This window comes from Serinus canaria, chromosome Z (assembly GCF_022539315.1).
Source record: "Serinus canaria isolate serCan28SL12 chromosome Z, serCan2020, whole genome shotgun sequence".
Lineage (NCBI taxonomy): Eukaryota > Metazoa > Chordata > Aves > Passeriformes > Fringillidae > Serinus > Serinus canaria.
Genome location: NC_066343.1, coordinates 50153908 through 50174842, shown reverse-complemented (window position 1 = coordinate 50174842; position 20935 = coordinate 50153908). Strand labels below are relative to the sequence as shown.

Sequence of the window (20935 nt, the reverse complement as noted above, 5' to 3'; positions counted from 1 at the left end):
AGAATGGCTGCACTAAGAGCAACCAGCACTGCCGCAACAATTCACTGAGGGATTAATGCCTTTTTCCCTTTCAGGAAATGTAATTGCCTGCTCTGAGAGTCTGTCACCCAAACAAAGAGAGTGAGTACCACACCTTGCAGAACAGCCCTCAGAAAGGCTGGCCTGGGACCCATATTATCCCCTGGGAACAAGGCTGGCTAAGAACACAGTGAAGCTGGAGTAAAGCAATGGACTGGGCTCAAGCATTTACCAATGCATCCCCTCATGAAACATGTGTTGGGGTGAAAAGCCCTCTCCTGAGCATGCAGGTTTCTCAAAATTGTAGAAGATTGTCCATGCTAGAAAGCCAAATTTATCCTCAGCTGCATCAAAAGCAGAGTGGTCAGCAGGGCCAGGGAGGGGATTCTGACCCTCTGCTCTGGTGAGACCCTAGCTGCAGTACTGCATCAGCTCTGGGGTCCGCAGCATAAATAGTAATGGACCTTTTGGGGACAGTCCAGAGAAGGTCCATATGTGCATGTGACAGCCTGGTCAGAGAGCGAGAAAACTAGGTAAGTTTTCCCAGAACTGGCTTGTGAGACTTTAGGGAGTTGAAGATAGACAATGGTAGTTTATTATTGTAAACAACCTGCAGGTGTTTTCCTACTTTCTGTTTTCCTCAAAGACTGTCTATAAGAAAGGTGTTTTGTTAATTAGCCAGTCAGGTGAAATGTACTGATTAATTGACCAGTCAGGTCTATCTGTATTGGAACAACGTATAAAAGAAGATCTGAAGTAAAGATGTGCAAACCAGCCTTGTGGTGAGTCTGTGCCAGTTCTTACCCAACAGTGATAGCCATGAAAATGATCAGAGGGGTGGAGCACCTCTCCTAGGAGAACAGACTGAGAGACTTGGGATTTTTTGGCCTTGAGGAGAACAGGTTCTGAGGAGACCTTCTAACAGCCTCTGAGTAGCTAAAGAGGGCTACAAGAGAGCTGGAGAGGGACTTTTTCCAAGGGCAGGTAGTGACAGAACAAGGGAGAAGGGTTCAAACTGAAAGAAGAGGAGACTTGGCTTGGATATCACTGGGAAAAATTTATTGTGAGAGTGGTGAGACACTGGAACGGGTTTCCTGGAGAAGTTGGGGATGCTCCACCCCTTGAAGTGTCCAAGGCCAGGTTGAATAAAAGCTTGAGCAACCTGGTCTAGTGGAAGATGTCCCTGCCCAGGGTGGGGGGTTGGAACAAGGTGATCTTTAAGGTCCCTGCCAATCCAACGCCTTCTGTGATTCTCTGCAGTTGTTTTTCTGTAGAGTATAAAACCAGACAGGGTCAGCGAGAAGTACAACCAAAGTAAAAATGTACATTGAAGAATGTAATTTTATGTATGAAAAGATATATTTCTGTCTGTATATGTCTCACTGTTACGATTTCTTCCCCACTGCTTGTGGTAATCACACACACATATAGCAAGTTGCAGAGCTCAAGGAAAGCTGCATTTCTTCACGCTATTCTCTGCTGACTAGGATTTTGCAGGTTTTTTGTGTCAGTGTCTGACAAGCAGTGTTGCAATTGCTCAGGATTCTGGTGAGAGCAGCAGAATACTTCTGCAATGTCACTCAGTGTGGCCAGGAATGGTTTTAATTTTACGGATGAGTATTTAACTTATGCAGTGCCCTTTAAATCAATGTACTAGGTACACAAATTAATAATTAATATTGAAATGCAATATAAAATGTGGCAATGCTGCACATTTATTCCACCAAAGCTGAGTTTGGCTCCCTGTATTGACTTTTGCAGATAAAAACAGAGCCACAAATAAGCCAGAAGCTGAGAGGAAAAAAAAAAAAAAAAGAACCAAACATGTTGCTGTGGGGAAAATATACCAAAAAAACTGGGAAAAAATGTGTATGAAATAATGGATTAAAACCAGAAATACAAAACATTTATTTCTGTGTAAATACAGCATTTGGAAAGTGCTTGTACAATGCAATGGCAGTATTTCCCTCACAGACATGCGTGTGTTGAAGAAGAAAGGCAAAAAACATCTTGTGGTAAGGTGGAGTGAATGTCAGCAATAACCAGGCTCACTGCAGAGAAGTACATCTAGCACTTTGGGGTCTTTTGTTTTAATAGGCCCTCTGAAGCTGGAATTTTCACAAGTGCTTTTAAATTAGCCCTGCACCTTCTTTGTTGTGTGAGGACAGCCTGTGTGTGCATCTATTACCCACATGATGAATGTCAAAGAAGGCAGAATGCAAATTCACGCTGCAGCCAATTAAAACTGGACTGGAAGACGTGTCAGGGGACTGTGGAGCAGCCGCAGCTCCCTGCTCGTTACCACTGAAGCCGTGGTCTGTGCCTCCAGCTGCAGGCTGGCACGCATCCCCCACCCCCAACAAGTCGCAAAGCAAACACACCATGCGCTGAGAGCTTCCCTCGCAGGCATCACCAGGGACCTGGCTTGCCAAGTGCTGTGCTGGGAGGGAGTGCAGACCCCTGCACAGCTGAGATATGAGATCATTTCTGGACAAGACAGTCCCAAACAATGAGTGCTCCCCGCCTGCTTGAATGTATAGCTCTGGGAGAAAAATCGTGTAAAAAACCAGGTTGTTCTGAGACAAAACAAAATTAAGCAGCTTAAACTGCCTTAGTCTATGTGGTTGTTTCTGTCGTCTTAAACCCTGTAATCCTGTCATCGGCCCCCTTCATTCACCTTCATTTTCATGCTTAACACTTGCAAGCAGGGTCTGTTTTGACACAGTGAATTAATGGGGGACAGAAAGCTTTGCCCCAGTCAAGAAATCGAATATTCATATCCCTCAGCTATAGTACAATTTACTTCCCACAAAGTAAATAATCCTTCCATGTAAAATTACACATACAAACTTCCCATATTTTCTTTCCTTACCTTATCCCCGGGCATCACATAATATTTGCAAACCTAAAGAGATGAAACATTCTAGCTGCTCAAAAATGTCCAGAAGTTAACTCACAAGAGTCACTGTGGTCTTCACATTTTGTTCTAGAACTTTTAGTGACACTAAATAGTTCACAGACAGGCAAGAGTACGATAGCAAGATTGCAGAACAGAGGAACACAAACATGAGCTAATCACTCTAAGACAACACAGTAAGCAGCAATTTATTTCAAGACTGGTTTAAACAAAAAATCTTCTCTGCTCCTGACATAACACTAGATCAAGATGGTATTTTGCATTTTGATCTCAATAGGTGGAGGAAGAAAGTTTTAGGGAATAAACAACTCTTTCCCTATGGATATTTCATATCAGCATCTCTTTTTCTACAACTAAATTTTCCAATGATCCAAGTTGTGATGCACAGGTGGTTTTTCTGAGAAAGGAAATTGCATTGAACAAACAGTCAGAAGTATCCAGGGGAACCCTGGTACTTGTAAGTTCAGATTTCATGTCCCCTCTTTGCGGTTCAATGCTCCCAGGAAGCAGGCTACAGGTGCCTTACCTTGTGGCACTGATGTCTCATGTTCAGTGACAGCTCACAGCAGCCAAGAGGAACTAGGTACAAACAGATAAAGGTATGCTTAACCTCTTGCTGGAAGCTAATACACCACTGCTGTTTTCTTATACAAGCTCCTACCTTCATAAAAGATCATCACACACTCACATCTATATATTTAGCTACAGAAAAAGTTTCTGCACATTTGTAATGCTGGGCATTGTTGCTCTACAGGTGGTAGTAGAAAGGTAAATAAAGGAATACTGGGCCAAATAAAAAGAAGCAGAAGTTGGAGGTTGCTGAGAAGGGACAGTGAGAATTCAAGGAGATCTGCCTTCCTGGAGGCTACCAGTGGGAGCAAGAGGGGTTACTCATTGGCTCAGAGACATCTCAACAAAAGTGTCACTTTCTCTATCCTTCATGAAACTTTGACATTTCTCTTGCTCAGGAAAGAGCATTGTTTTTTGGGTGGACCAAGGCTGTGCCATGGGTGATGCCCCAGCACAGGTTTGTCCCGTCTTTGGCCTGTCCTAACTGAAATGGAGGATCAGAGTGTTCACAATGAGATGAGACTAAAACCAGAAGGGATCTGTTGTCCACACATTCACACCTGCAAGGCCAATGCTTCAATTTACTCAGTACTCAGAGTGGATGCTCCTGGGGTGGAAAAATGCTATTTTTTATTGTCTGCAATATTGCTTCCACTCCAATCTCCGCACCTTTCAGCATTGATTTGGCTGTAAAAGTAAAGACACTATTCCCACAACTTCTCTGCAATTTGAGGACTCTGCTGTGTGGCCTCCAGTGCAGTCCCTTGTTGGAACTAATAGCAGCAGCTGCAGCAGGCCTGGGGTAGGGACAGTCTGCCAGGTCTCATCAGATCCACCATCATGGTCCACCAGCTGGGGCTGCTGGAGGAAGGAGGAAATGAATGACACAAGGGTCTCTTGACACAAATATGTTCAATCAGCATCTAGGGAACAAAGTACATTGCTGTAGAACCATGGAAAGTAATTAATGTACTGTCTGTATGAAACCTCTATTGCCATTTTCCCTACACAACAACTGTTTTTATGACTTTTGCAGCTCCATAATGTCACACAAATAATTGTGTTGCATTGATCCTGGGTATGCTGGTTTTGTCTGAGTAGAGTTAATTTTCTTCACAGGCTGTGTTTTGGTCTTGTGTTGAAAACAGGTTAATAGTATAGAAATGTTTTTGTTGTTGCTGAGCAGTGCTCAGCCTGTTCGGCAGGCTTTTCTGCTTTTAGTACAGCCACTCTGCCAAGGAGGCTGGGGGGGATTGGGAGGCTGGGAGGAGACAGAGCCAGGACAAACTGACCAAAGGACTATTCCAGACAATGTGACATCATGCTCAGGGTATAAAGTGGGGAGAAGAAGAAGAAAGGAGGGAACATTTGGAGTGACAGAGTTTTGTCTTTACAAGTAACCATTATGTGAAATGGGGCCCTGCTCTCCCAGAGATGACAGAACATGAACTGCTTGCTCATGGGAAGCTCTGAATTAATTCCTTGGTTTTTTTCTGCTTGCATGTGCAGCTTTTGCTTTGCCTATTAAACTGTTTTTATGTCAACCCATGAGTTTTCCAGCTTTCACCCTTCTGATCCTCTCCCCAGTCCTGCTGGTGGGAGAGTGAGTGGCTGTGGGGGCTTGGCCACTGGCTGGGGCTAAACCATGCTATTGGGAGAGTAGCCAGATACCCACTCTCTTCCATGGGCCTCCTCTGGTGCCATACCCCAGACCATCAGCCCCTCATCCATTCCACTGCATTTTGGACAAGCTTCCAAGAGCAGTGACACAGGCAAGCTTCCCGCTGCGGGCAGAGACAGAGGTTTTCACTGACAAGTTTGTTTTCTTCAGTTATTGTTTCCATTGATGCCTTCACAGATCCTGAGTTAATGTCTTTTTCTCCTGTCTAGTGCAATGACCTGTATTAAGTTTTTTCATGCAAATCAATCATCTACTTATTTCCCTCTGCATGTGCTGCCTTCAACAACGGATTGACAATGAGAACACACAGACAGACAGAAACCATATGATTGGGCCTTCCTTTCAGAGGACATTGTAGTATCCTGATTTTCCTCCCTTTATTTCTGTCCTTCAGCAAGGATATCTCCTTTCTCAAGGATGAAAAAAGGGAAAGGAGAAGCAGGGGAAATGGCTGGCTTCCTGAAATTTGGCCCATTTGAGAGTTTTTATATTTAAGCTATTATAAAAATAATTTATTCTATTCACAAACAAGGCTGCGGTCACACATAGTTGCTTGTCTTGGCTACTGCATCCTAATGGTCTCCCAAACTGTTCTAACATGGGGCCTTGGTGCCTGGCCTCTCTTGGCTGGACATGCCTGAGCACTCACACTTTGGGAGCATCATGTTTTAAACATGCTCTTGTGTCCATAAAAGGGAAAAAATAGTTTCCAGACATGACAGTGAAGCCTCAGAAGGAAATTCTTTGAAGGAAGAAGTGGCAGAGGGAAGGTTAATGAAATGTGTGAGGCACAGAAAGAATTTTCTATTTGTCTCCAGTGCTAGTTGGGTATTTACACTGAAGTGAATAGAGAAAATTAAAAATTAATAAAGCATTAGATACCAGACATTAATGAATCAGAATTATGGTGCTGGAGCAATGTTGTCTGGAGAATGAAACATTACACAAGCTAAAGATCACTGTTGGGATAGGACATGGATTTTATGGAACATGGATTTCATAGTGCTTCTATCCGCAGCACTGCTCCTTTTGTTCCCACTGTGCCTAATTCAGCACTGTTTTGTGGGAAGCAGTCTCATACTTTCACTGGTGCTGCTTTAATGCACAGACTTGCACTCCTCTGACAAAGGGGGCTGGGGGGTAGAGAATGCACACTTACCACTGCATAATCAGGCACAGTGACTTCAACAGGAGCCCAACAACCCTTGCTGCTCATGGCTCTTGTCTCCAGTAGCATCCAAGGGCAGGTGCCAGCCAGGGAATCACACCTGCCCTAAGTGTTCAGGGATGGGCCAGTCTGTGCCAGGCTACAGGAGCTGCTGCCTCCCCTGTGTGAGCAATGCAAGACACCTCTCTCCTGCTGCTCATTGCTGGAATCTTGCCATGGATCTGTGCAAGTACAGCAGCACCTGCAGATTAGAAACTTCTTAAAAAATGTAATATGAGAGTTTATATTTTCTGGTACTTTTGCGTTCCCAGAGGGCAAGGAAGATACCTAAAAACTAAATGCACAGCTCAGTAAGACAGAAGTATTGAGAAATACAAAGCCATGTTTGATGGGAATGTATAATTGTTTGGCACCTGCTACTAAGGATTTTACACCAGGAGAAAAAGGAGGGAGAAGAACACGGCAGGGAACACCTTCAGTCTGGAAACGCATAAATTGTAGAGCTAAGTGGCTGACAAATACCACCTTTCTTTAATATTGTTGACAAGAAATCAAGGACTTATTTAAAATACATGTTATTCAGAAATAACTCACAAACAGTTTGTAACAACCGCTGTTCAAAATTGTTTTGCTGCGCTTCATCCAGCTAATGAGTCCAAATCACTGCTTTGGTCATGTCAAAGGCTGGACTCAGATTGCTGCTGCAAATTCATCCATTTAATAATTTCAAAACCAGTTTCCCAACACTGTTGCAAATTCCTGACATAACTCCTGCACCTCTGCAGTGTGGAGCATAACCTCCATTTTCAGAGCCAAGGAATGCTGCTCAGAACCCGTAGTCAGAAGCCATGGCAGCTCATCTCAAACCCCACAGCCTGGCTATCACTGCCCCCACCTTGGGGACCTCCACTGACTGAACCAGTGAGACATCTGGAGCTGGACAGGAGACAGATGGTGTTTCCAGTGTCACTGTTGTGTGCTGTCCTGATCTCCTGTGCAGGCACCACAACACTTACCAGCCAGTCACAGAAAGGAGAGGGAACACACACCTCCTCCTTGTTGCCAAACAACAGGAAAGCCCAAAGTGCAGATGCTAAGCTCAGGGGACACTTGCCAGACCCACAGATTGGAACTGTAGGGGGTCTTGGGGTCCCAGACTGAGAAACAGTGAAACACTGCTGTTATTCACACGAGCTCAGATTAACAGAGGGCCGAGTATAGAATGGGATCATTCACGAGAGAGACCCAAACCTGCTGACAATACATGGACTCCAATATTTCTGGCAGTAATTTCATTCTCTGTGTTTTATATAAGAGGAAATCTAATGAAAATGGAAATCTTATGAAAAATAACTGAAAACGAGCGATGGATTATAAGAAAAAATCAAACAAAGGCTGAAAAGACAGCAGGGTAGATTTTCTGCTTCTTCCCTCCTATGTGTATATAAAGAATGGCATACTTTAAATTTCTTAAGCAGTTTATCTCATAAAACTCATTATGCAGTTTAAGGTTAAAAAAGAGAATATTTTAACTATAGTGACCTTCTTTAGAACTGCTTTGAAAATGACTGGAAAAAGGCATTATCCAGGGGCTACAAGTTTCTCCACCCCAAAGGGAAGGAGCTTCACAGGATCTGAAACAATACCTGAACTACATTGTGAAAGATAAAACTATCATTACGGTAAAGCATTTAATTAAAAAAAGCCATGAGTTTTGGTGATGTTATAAGCTTTCATTATTCAAGGCACACACCAGCTTCCCATCAAATGGGATTATAAAAAGCGTTATTTTCTGGAAAGTTTAATTTATGATTGCCCATATTAGAACCTTTTCCTGTGTGTCTCAAAGCTGCTTTGTTCATCACTGAATACTGGTTTAGATCAGAAACTCATCCACTATCACCATTTTCAGGCTCCCACTCCAAACAAGTGTAATAAAAAGGAATGCAAAACCATCTTAGATTCTGCTTAAAGAGGCTGATTTTTGGATATATTTAACATGCTCATATTAACTGAAGCTCATTTTAACAGAAGTTACTTCAGGATTTCACTAGGTAATCAAGTGGTAACCCCTATTACTGGCAATATAGCTGTTACAAGATGCTTGCCTTGGCCATGAGACAGACAGGGAATGTGTGAAAGTATTTGTTGTACATCCATCTTCAGCTTTGCAGGAACTGTGCATTAACTAAATCACGCTTTCTTCAATACTTGAGAATTTAACACTAGCGGCCCTACTGGCAAAAATGGCTAATAATCAGATAAGTTAAAAAAACAGAATGCCATTATTAATGTATCTGATCACACAGAAAGGCTCAAACTGAACATATGGTTCTCTCTACAAAGCCTCTGTATAAAGCCTTCCTTCATAAGCATTTCTCAGTGCCTCATTCAATTTTTCTTCCATACAAAGAATTAATTAATATTCTCACAGATGTAAAATATTTAGAATACTTTTTAACTTTTGCAGAATGTTATTTTTGTTGAGCATAATTATAATGAAATATTTTTGCTTACTTATTTACTACTTGCTAAATATAGCTGGTTTTGAATTCCAAAGTAAACCACTCCAAAAGTCCATTTGAAGGCATTAGTGCTGCAGCCAAAATATAAAACTTATTCATATTTTTCTGGCCCTGAAGTATTTGGAGCTGAGCTTCAATTGGCAAATGAGTCACCCCTTGTCTTGGGTCACTGCCTCCTATTTCTTTGATTTATTTTTTAGGATGGAAACTCTCCACTGACAAGAAACTGAGTCTTAGAGCAGAGCTAAATAACATGTCTGAAATGAAAATTGCTGTTTGAGATTTTGACTATTGAGACATTGTACCTAGGCTTTTGCAGCTGTAATGCTCATAATGGAAAGGCATGAAGAGGACAAGAGTTATGAGGTGGGTGCCAGGTCCTGTGGACATGGGCGTGCAGTAGAAATGACTCTGAGAGAAGGCTGCCAGGCAGGAATATGACCATTGCTGCAGCCAGCTGCCTCCAGCAGGCTCACAAGCTTCCAAAGAGACTTTCCCAGAGGTTGGTGCAGGTATTTCCTGAGGTGCAGCAGCCAGAGAGCAAGGGAAAGCTGGAGCCATGGAGGATCACTGCATTGCATCACTGTCCTGTTGAAGTGCTGGCATACTGCTGGGCTCTAAAGGCAAATTTGGAACAGAGCGTATGGTTTTTTAGTTTGTGTAGAGGAGGTCTCTGGTGAGGTTGAGTAGCTGAGAACATACTATTGTCTTTTTAAAATTTTTCTCTTTTGTATGGAAATAGCTTCAAAGTTAAAAAAAACCCAAATAAACCAAAAAAAAAAAACCACACCAAAAATACCCCAAAACCAAAATCAAAAGCCACCACCAAAACCAAACTATCCAAACCAAAAACCAAAACCACAGCACCCCAATATCTGAAAAGTATTTTCCAAATAGTTGCCACCTGCCTAAAACAAATCTCCGAGATCTAACCTGCATAATTCCACCTTTTGGCGCCTCAGGCTTGTTGCAACCCATACATTTATCCAGATTTACTTACTGCTTCCATCAAGCCAGTATTAGTCTGGTATGCTTAATGTAGAAAGAGAGAGAGAAAGAATCACCTAGTGTAAACATAAGTTCCATTGATGTATTTTCAAGAGATCAAGTTAATCTGCTTGTACATCTTGAGTGTGACAGTCAGCAATCTGCCACAGCAGCTCAAACCAGCCCCTTTAAAGAAGATATTCTACACCTAGAAGGTGCAGAGAAGAGATTCTGCACAGATCTGTGGAGATAACAATAACTGCCATAAAAATTTACGGACACTTCTCAACCATAAGGCGCCATGAAAATGGAGGAGATGATAAAAGACATTCCAGCCTAGCTTCTAGCAAAGCTTGTGAATGGGTTCTTGCTAAGAAATGTGAAAATGCAGAAGATGATGGCAAAGTGACTCAGAAAGTCTGGATTATAATGCTATTCATATTCTTACCCTTGGTGATAAATTAAGTAAGGTTTATTCAAGATTTTCAGATGGCTGTACTATATAGTTTGAATAAAAATTTCACATATTACCTCAATATAGTACTCTCTCTTAGTAGAGGATAAAACTAGAGTCTTATCTCAGGTGTGCATAGTTACCTGTATGAGCACAGTTTGTCTGAAACACTGAAAATAACAAAATTTTTTGCCTATCTGGTTTTTATTACAGAACTAAAAATAAATTATCCCAGGATTTGGTAGGGTTTTTGATAGCTGCTTTGGGGTTTTTTTGAGACTGGAGTGCTGCATTATGAATTTTTTTATCTGTAAAGAGTATGCTACAGCCAGACAGCTTGAATCTTGACAAGAGATTATGTTTTGCAGATGATTTTGGAACACAGCATGAGAAACACTATCTATTTGAAGATTAATAGAAAAGTAGAGTGAAATTTACCTCTAGATAATTGTTCCACTTAGATGATAAACTATGCAGCAAAATACACCATAGATAGTAATAATTTAATCCTAAAGATTATAACATATTCTGAATTACTTTTATTCATCTGCCAGAAGTGTTTCAGAATGATAAAAAATTCATTTTGTCAAATGTGAACATGTCTGAATACCAAAGCATCCTCTCACAAGACAGTTATGGCTTCATCCTCCTACTGAAAGGCTAAACATGGCTATCAGCTATTATATTTTACTGCTGAATACCAGGCCAATTGGAAAAATCTGACTTTACAGGCATTAATACATACACAAACCATGCATTTCTTGAAGAAGAAGTTGGGGTCCAAAGGTTGCTTCAGCACATTGATTAGTTCTAGAGTTAATAAAGTATTTGTCTGGGAACATCTTCTCATCAAATGGGGACTGGGGAAGTGATTTCACTCCATCATGTATCCAATCTCAGGCCTGATTACATTTTATGGACAGAGCTAGCAACTGAAACAGGTTAATCTTGCCTCATTCTACCCATTTTTTATTTTGTATAAAAAGATGCTGGCCTTCCAATGTCTCAAGTTTGCCCTGAGGCTTGGTAGCGTTTGTTTATATCTATAATATGGTAGGCTGAGAGGCACAGTAGTGTTTGTGTATGCATCTTTTAAGGCCTTTGCACCACTTGCATCCATCAAAGCACCATTTTAAATAGTAATATGAAAATCACGATGACTGAACTTTCATTTTTGAAGTGCAGAAATTGTACTTCAGTAAAGATGTATTTTAGCACAGGCAGCAAGGAAGAATTAAGAATCCACATTAGTACCAGTGACATATAAAATATATGCACTCAACAAAACAGACTGTCCTCTTCCCTGTTCCTGTACCATCTTCTGTATGCCACACCCAGGACAGATGTAGTCTGAATTCAATCAGTCCACAGTAGGAAAGTGAAATTCCCTCTCCATTGTAAAGGGATCAGGCTGTGATGACCTTCCTTCCCCCAGAAGCATTAGGCTTTACCCCTTTTCTGTGGCAGGGGTACATGGCCGTAACTCCACACACAAGACTGAAACTGCACAGGCTTCACCAACATCATATTCCCTGAGCTGTGGATGCTTCCCATTTCTCCTCTCCTTGCACACCCTGCTGCTAGGCATGGAATTGCTGGGATGTTTGCAAACCTTTGTCTTGGAATATTTCTTTGTCTGTAAAGGTCTTCTCTGCATCAGATGGCAAGTTCCCACTTTCCTCCTAAACCCTGTGGAATAACACCTTGCTTTGAAATGGGAAATGCTGCACTGGTTGTACAGACACTGTACTGGGCAATCACTGGTTTCCAATAAGTGGAACTGGTAAAAAAATATTGCCCTGTGTTTACCTGAAAGAAAGCCCCATAGCTACAGCTGTGGATCTGGCTTGTGGGCTTTGGGGTGCTCAGCTGGCACCTCTGTTTTTCTCCCATGTGAAGAATCAGTAAAATTGTACCCTCTGCATACTTTACTCCTTGAGTCTTGCCACAGTTTTTCCTTTAACTGTGATCTTTCCAAGGGCAAAATTGTGCACTTGTCAGAAGCTTGTGAGAGGCAAACCCTGCTCTACACATTTTCTGGACTGAACACAGGAGAGGGCATTGCTTGTTGCTACCTGACATAATTCATTAATTTGTGGATTTTAGAGACAAAGGGACATTTTCCTCGGAAAATCTTATTCTGACATGTTCTTTCCTCCCATCACTTAGGAGATTGTTCCCAAAGGGCCAGCAGCGATTCTCACTGCCGCAGCAATTACAGCCACGGTCAGTCATGTATTTTCACAGACTGAATTTTAAGAACATGCCCCTGAAGGGAGTGTCTTTGAATAGCTTAGTCAGAATTGTATTTAGCAACTTTCTTTTGACCCAGGAACAGAGAGGGCTTGAGTCAGCAAGTCTGCAATGACTGTGTTTCTACAGACTTCTTCACTCAAAGAAAAATCATGGATGGTGTGGTGTTTGAGATATTTAATTATGGCATTCAAATATCTCCCTTCATTTATCACAAACATCTTAGCAAAGACCACAGCTGATGTAACAGTTGCCTTATTTGCTTTCTCTAAAGTTAAAGCAGAAATCCAGGCCTTCCTTTCCTGCTTTAGATATAGTGGCATTTTAAAAAAGCTGTTCTTTTCCTGGCAGAAGCGCACAGTATATCAATAAATTCTTTTCCTCAGAGGTATCTGTTACACCTAATTTAAAAATTTAATAAAATAAAATATTTTATTTTACAGATAAAATATACTTCTGAAACAAGAGGTGGAGGGCCCTTGATGCTGAACTTTTCTCCTCTGATGTTTTTCCCCACAGTCCAGGAGCAAGAAGACCACTGTGGCTTAGTCCAACCACTACAGCCAAGCACAAGTGGTTGTTTCTTGTTTGGTTGGGTTTTTGTGTTTGTTTGTTTGTTTGCTTGCTTGCTTGTTTTGTGGTGTCCCTTGTATTTTAAGCTCCACTACCACCCAGCATTGCAGTGCATATTCCCACAAAACAGAAACTGGCTCCTGCTTCCCTTGGAAATTGAAAACCAAGCTGTGACTCAGCAAAATGCCAATCAAACTGGAAAATAATATAATATGCAACACAGAGTAGCAAGTAGCTCAAAACCCAAAGGACAATAAATGCTCAAGAAAATCACTACTTTTCTGTGGAAGAATATTCTTCATTAGAATGGCGTCATCTGTCTCTAGCTGTAACAGCAGTTAAAGTAAAAACAGCTACAAACACATCAATATCTCAAATTATTCTCTATCATTCTTTCTTCCTATACGCACAACAAGCTTAAAATAGATAACTCTATTAGTGCTTGATTTTTACAATGCCTTGTTCCTGCCAGCCCAGGATTTCACTCTCTAAAAGCTTTTTAAAAAGCAGGCTTCATTTGAGCCTGGCTTTGTTCAACATGACGGCTACCTTGTGAAATTCCCAAGCTGGTGACTTTAATCCTTTCCTGATTTCAGACAGTTTCTAGGTAATGACAGAGTTTTAACCTCCCCTTATCTGGCCACCTTAGTGAAGCAGGAGGGACCACCAACAGAGAGGACTCATGCAGGGTGTGTGGATTACCTTTCCTCTTACATGTTTGTCAAGAAAACTCTGAGCCTATAATGAGCCCTGAAGGGAGTAGAGAGGAAATCTTTTTGATTGCACTGATTAATTTCTGAGGACCCTAAGGAAGCCAAAAGGGTTTCCACACAACCTGGGAGGGTACCTGGTTAGACCAGCCTGCTGTTCCCAGCCATAAGCTTTTTCCGCAGATATCTTTAATGAAAAACAGCACAGACCTCACTCCACCCAGCAAAACATGAACCTACTCCTATCTAATTAGTCTCAGTGGAGAGTGAATCTCAAAATGTCAGCTCCTGCAAGTCATGCTGACCTATATCAGCTAAGAATCTGCCTTCCAAAAGCTCTCAAGAGGACATTAAATGGATTCCAGCATGACATTCTCCATCACAGCTGCCTGTTCAAGGAGAGCTCTAGTGTAAAGGGTGAATGGGGAAGTTAGTGCAAGGTTGCAAACACTAAGTGCTTCAATGTCTAAACGTCATCTTTTATGATATTTCTATTTCAGCAGTACCCAAGTCAGGACTGTGAGACAGTTATTTCTCACCCATACACAGAGCAATCTGCAACACTCTGCACACAATCCCTGCTTTTGTTCACTTTCTTTTTAGTTTTTATTTTTTCCTTAGAGTTTTGGGTAATGAACTCAGAGACGAAAGAAACACCCTGCTCTATCCAGAAACAGCAAAACAAAATCAAGAGCATGGGAAAAGCATTTACAAGATTGTTCCATTATTTATTGACATAATGTTCCAGAATGAATCTCATCTCAGGCCATCTCCATGGCACCCTGGGGTGACACATAGCTCCCTCCAACCTCCATTCTGGACTAGCAGTGGCCATAGCCAGATACCCAAGTGGACAGCAATTGCTGAATGCCACAGCTGGGTTCCTGTCCCTACACCTAGCTGAGTTTCTTTGGATAACAGCTCTTCAGAGTTTGCCAGAGTGTCATGCTTTGCTGCTGCCCACATGCAGAACAGCCATGTTCTTTTGAATCATTCCCAGAGGCATTGAACAAGGACTCTGCTGCTGTGGTTTCCTTACAAAGCATACACCTTGTCAGGAGCTGGTGCAGGCAATGTTACATTTGCTGTAACAGCTCTCATGACTCCATCACTTCAGACAAACATCACACAGAGTTTCTCTCTAGCTTCTCCAAAGCACAGGTAGCAGGACTGAGCTGTGCCTGCCTCTCTCATCCCCCCTGAGTAATAGGATGGGGAAAAGGAAAAGAAGCCCTCCCCTTCCTTCCTACCTCTGTACTGGGTCTCTGTCTGCCTCTAGCACAGTAGCAGCCAAATAACACTCAGATGCTTCTTGGTGTACCCACAGCAAAACTGCTATTTTACATCCATGGGAGATGGAGCTAAATCAAAGAGCCCAAACCCAGAGCTGTATCACCCAGGACCACAGTGTGTGCTGGTCTGACGGCTTTCTTCCATGTGACACCAAGGCTGAAGATGTTCTGCTGCAAGCTAAGCCTAAAAATGTTGGTATTCTGCTTCTAAAATCAGCTAATTTCTCCTCCTTGACTAGAGAGATGAAGGAGATTACACAATTTTTAGAAAGAGAGAGGAAAAAGGAACTTCAGTGCCCCAGGCAGCAATGCTAAAGCAGATGGTAAGATGTGTTGCAGGGAGAGATAACCACAAGGATTATAACAGCAAACCATGAGCCATGACTATTATCAAATAACTACTGAAGTAGAAAGATCTGCCTGAAATCCAGTGACATAAGGGCTAAGGCTGAAATTTATAAAAGCAATGTTTTGTTGATGCTTCCACAAGGAGCATAGACACAGCAAACACCAGAAAAAACCAAGACTTGGCTGTGTAGATTCAATAGGCTACATTTAAAAGGATTTTTGGTGTCAAGTTCCAACAACCAGTTAAAAAAACTGGAGACCTATTACCTCAACAGCTTGTGGGAAATTAGCCTGGATAATGGCCACTTATGCCAATACTTGCACAATGCCCTTGTGAAATACAGAACGCCCACCCAAAACCACCTGCACACCCACATGGGGGAGCAGCAGTAGCAGGTGCTTTTCTCTTTAAGACCCAAAGGTTTAAAGCATTAGCATCTAAGCTTTGCCTGGGCTTCATTTAAATGAAGAGTGAGGGTGATTTTTATGGGAATCATGCCCTCTGTTGATGCAGGTGAAACACTTTACTGAGATGGTGCTGCTGGCTGAGGTATGGCTGCCTCACTAAGGTGTGTTTATAGCTAGGAAAGGGTTGGTTTTGTTTGTTTGTATAGATTTTTAATGATATTTTTCAAATAACCCCACAGCAGACATCACCTGAAAAGGTCTTCATAGAAATGCATTAACCTGGAAAATTTTCCTGGTCACTACTTATGAATTTTCCTCCTGGGATGAGCGTGAGAAGAGCAGGCCCACGTGTCCACCTCCCTCTGTGACTCTACACCTGAGCTAAGAATAACAGTGTCTTGAGCAAACAGGAGCAGACAAGGCCATGAACTGCCATGTGACTGAGTTGCACCATTTGCAGGATTTCAGTGTCTGAGTTAAAAAATAGAGCAAGAATGAGAAGACTAGTAACAAATCAAATATATATCACAAATTAAGGCTTCACTAAGTATCTGTGTTTCCTCATTTGATTTTTCAGACTTTTGTCTTTTCCAAATCATACTTCTAACAAATTTTGTCTCCCCAAAAAAGTCAGAGGAGGCAATGAAACTGTTCAAATGTACCATGTCATATTCAGCATACAGAATATGCCAATAGAGCAACATGAGTTTTCCTTTAAGAGTGTTCTTTAAGCAAGGCTTTCTAAGCAAGTATTTTATCCCCCTGGTGTATAAGACTGCATTACATTAGCTCAGGTAAAATAGACAATTAAACCATTGGGGCAGCCCCTCCAAGCACTCTTTTTGGCCTTCTACTCTGTAGGCTTTTCTAACAAGACCCAAGTGTTGTGTTCATTAAGGAGATTTCTAATGGCATTCACCCCAAGCCTTTCTAAAGTCTCAGTGCTCTGTGCTGGTTTTGGATCCCTTTATTCTACATACTCTACATCCTTTTTCATGTTTGTCATGCTTGCTGGAGCTGAAAGCCACCCTTCCCAGAAACCAGCCATAGATGCATTATTTAATATCCTATGGTATGTATATTTTATTTCTTCATTTTTTTAAAAAATGCATTGCAAGCAGTGATTTCAAACCTTGGTGCAATTCTTGGATATGAGTTTCAAGCAGATTGGCTGCAGGGTATGTGCAAAGACACACACTTGGATGGAAAAAAATCTGAGGAGCTCTGCAAAGACTTGCTATTTCCATCTGAGAAGTGAATATGTTATTAGAGATCAAGACATAAAGCTTGGGAAACAGCAAGTGTGGTTCAGACTTACAAACTTAAAGCCAGGAAATCTGGCATTTTCCCAACAACAATACTGGCTGATTCTTAACAGGAAGGGAAAAGTCTCATAAGGATCAAGGAAACTTTGAAAATGTTAATTAAATGTTGAAGTTAAGGTTTTAAGTCAATGCACTTGGCCTGACCCGCTGTTGGCATTGCTCTCTGCCTAGCAAGAGACAGCCATCTGTCGTGCAGCTGCACCGGCTCTCCCAGCTCACCCCTTCTGCACAGGGAGACAGTGTTCATCACCCAGTGCCCACATCAAGTGCCCCTGAAAGGGGTGGGGGAGGCAAACACCTTTCCCTCCTTCTTTTCTCACCCGCCTTGTCCTGGGGGGGCTAGGACAGCTGTCCCACAGCCTGGGGACAAGTCCTGCTCACCCTGCTCGTGTAAGAAACACTAACATGGAGAGAGTTTTCAGGCTCTGGTCATATTCCTGAAGATTTACCTTAGACCAAAGGGAAAAGAAACACCAATTCCCAACCGTTAGAGACAGCAGCATATACATATGAGGATTATGGCATTTCAGTACTTAAAGGAGAGCTGTAAGAAAGAAGAACTCAAACTTTTTAGCAGGGTCTGTTGTGATGGGACAAGGGAACATGATTTTAAAAAGGAGGTTCAATTTAGATGAAAATTAAGAATTTTTTTACAATGAGGGTGGCACAGGTTGCCCAGAGACATGTCCCTAGTAATGCAGAGGGCTGGACTAGATGATTTTAAAAGATCCATTCCAACCCTAACCCTTCTGTGATTCCATGATTGCAGACAAAAATGTATCCTGTGATGACAGCTTTGCTGAGCACAAATAATGAAATCCAAATGGAAAAGGATCCTGAAAGTTCACCACTGCAATGAGACACTGCAGTGCCACTGAAAGCCCCATTGCAAAAGGATTATCTCAAATATAACAGCTGTTTTTTGAGGTGGTACAGGAACACATTAGCAAGAAGACTGTTCATAGAAGACAATAAGAGAAGCACAATTTCTTGCTTTCTAGCTCAGCTTGTCAAGGTTGTGTACTTTTTCTAAAAACAGATATAATCAAAGAGTATATTCACCCCCAATTGTTATTACAGAGCCCACTTACATTTGCTTAGGATAGATAATTATGATATTCCATGCTACATTGTGCTCCATTAAACATTTCCACAGTCATTGTCATCACCTCGCAAATACACATACTGCTTTATTTACAAAAGTTTGACACAAGAGTAATGCATAAAGGGAGAGTGTGCTAGAGACAAAACAAGTTTCTCTGTTAAGCCTTTGCCTGAGAGGAGTCTGGTCAAACATGCTTTCCCATGTTCTGTGTTAACTGGCTGATTTCTTTTTAACCTTGAATGGTAAGATAGTCTCTGGGAGTCTAAAAATCTCATCGAATAATTAGTCACAATTTAACAACTTACCGCATCAATATATTCATTCATTTCATAGATTGGAAGGAAAATCTGGAGGTTTCTAATCCAAATCTCTGCTTGAAACAGAGTTGATACCAAAATTACATGAGATCTTTCATGGCCCCACTCAAAAAGTTTTGTATATCTCCAACGACAGACACCCCAAAGCATCCCTCAACATCCCTCCCTGTTTTAGTGTAAAGACTGTCAAAATGAGGAACCTTTTCCTAGTACATGATAGAATTTCCCTTGGTGCAAATTGTGTCCTTTCATCTTTATATCTCGAAAAAGGCTTTGTGTCCATGTCCTTTATAATTCTCATTAAGTACCTGGAAACAACAGCTGGATCCCCATCACTAGAGTCCCTTTCAGGCTTTTTACTCCCTGGTGAACTCAGTTCACCTCCCAGGTAAGCCAAATTCAGATGTGTTATGCTGCTCCTGGCCTCTTGCAGGGTGTTTACTAAGGTGAAAGGAAACACATTTTCATTCACCTAAACCATCACTTTCAAGCCAACTCCTAATTACAGCTGACTATCAGGAAGATTGATTATAAACAGCAACTTTTTTCCTCAATAACCACGATTTCTATTCTGGTCCCACATCAGGAGTGGCAAAACAAGCAGAGCACAAACCACAGTTATTTTTGCTGCTTCTAACACAGCCAAGCCCAGGAAACAGAGTTTCTCTAGGGACAGGACCACCCTGTGAGTCTGCCAGGCCAAGGAGCTGTGGTTGCAGATGGAAAGAACAGGAGTCTTCCATGGTATGGGGTTTTCAGAACGGCTTGTGCTTTTTCTATGCCAGTACTGATCTAGTCCTCTTTTTGATTGCCTCACATTAGGAAGACACTGAGAAAAAAAACCTGGGCACTTGATTTATAAGCATTTTGGAGAAAGGACTGCCTTTCTTACACTTCCAGTGCACCAAGCAAACTGTCAGATCTTAAACAAGGGATTCATAAATAAGTAACTGTGTTACTGGGCATATAAGAAAATTCTACATGCTTAAAAAATCCTCAAACTTGTCTTGCATTCGGTGCCATCAGTGGCTCAGCACTCCTCTCAAAAGAAATCCTGTTAATTTTAACATTGGATTATGAACAAGGGCCTCTTCCCTGTTTAATTTAGGACAGATGAGGCATCTCTGCATCAGCTGTTCACACTGCTGTCTGTGTTATAAATGCCAGGGTGATCGGATTTCTCCTGCTTTTTTAGATATTTCCACTGTAATTTCCTAAAATATTAAAAACATTTAAAAATTATGCAGTACTATTACCAGTGGTAATCCTTAAAAGAACATAAAAAACTGACTAAACTGCTTTTGAGACAGCTCTGTTCCAAGCCCTTCTGTTTGCATTGTCTGTACTATTTGCTGGCCATGCAAATGGGTGAGTGCATTGAGAATAACTGGGTGCAGGGAGCCCCGTCTTGCCCCTGCTTGCATGGTGCTGGGCTGGCTTTCTGTGCCTATACACTCCTGGGAGGCATGAGGAATAGCCAAATTCCCTGCTGCACTTACATCAGGGGCTTCCCACCCTCACACCCTGAATTATTACTCATATTATTCTTTGCAAAGGAAATAATTTCTTGGAACGACAATAACATACATCTATGCCTTATTTGGCACATGACAGGCAAAATTAGGCTTTTCAAAATGGGAACGATTTCATATCATATCCTCTGTAGCTCTTTCCTTCACTTTAGCTTTTTTCAAAGCCCAGATGAATGCTAATGGTGCCCATCACACAACAGTGCAGCACAGACAGCATTGTAGGTGACCAGAGTGTGCGCCTGTGGCCAAGAAGGCAGTGGTATCCTGGGGGGAATTAGGAAGAGCATTGCCAGTAGGTCATAAAAGGTGATCCTGCCCCCCTCTTCAGCCCTGCTGAGGCATCACCTGGAGTGCTGTGTCCACTTCTGGGCTCCTCAGGACAACAGAGACATGGAGCTCTCAGAGCAAGTGCAGCGAAGGACTACAAAGATCATTTAAAAACATGAGCATCTCTCTTAGGACAAAGAGGTGAGGGAACTGGGCATGTTCAGCCTCAAGAGATGTTTGAGAGGGGACATCATCAAGGTCCATAAGTATCTGAAGAGGATGGAGCCAGGCTCTTCTGCGTGGTGCTGAGCAATAGGACAAGAGGCAACAGGCAGAAACTGCTGGACAGGAAGTTCCACCTGAACATGAGAAAGAACCTCATTGTGCAAGGGACCAAACACTGGAACTGATTGCCCAGAGAGGCTGTGGAGTCTCCATTACTGCGGCTATTCCAAAGCTGTCTGGACACAATCCTGTTCCATGCT

At 42.0% G+C, this 20935-nt stretch overlaps 1 long non-coding RNA gene across 1 annotated transcript in view; it reads right to left on the bottom strand.

The window, feature by feature from the left end:
• Positions 1-591: 591 nt before the first annotated feature.
• LOC108962600 (uncharacterized) overlaps positions 592-20935 on the bottom strand; it is a 31995-nt gene continuing 11651 nt past the window's right edge. Inside the window, exons 2-4 of the long non-coding RNA XR_001991270.3 lie at positions 6346-6595; positions 3462-3514; positions 592-1286 (exon numbers count right to left, since the gene is read on the bottom strand). This is a non-coding gene — a long non-coding RNA (uncharacterized LOC108962600). The remainder of the gene's footprint in view (positions 1287-3461; positions 3515-6345; positions 6596-20935) is intronic.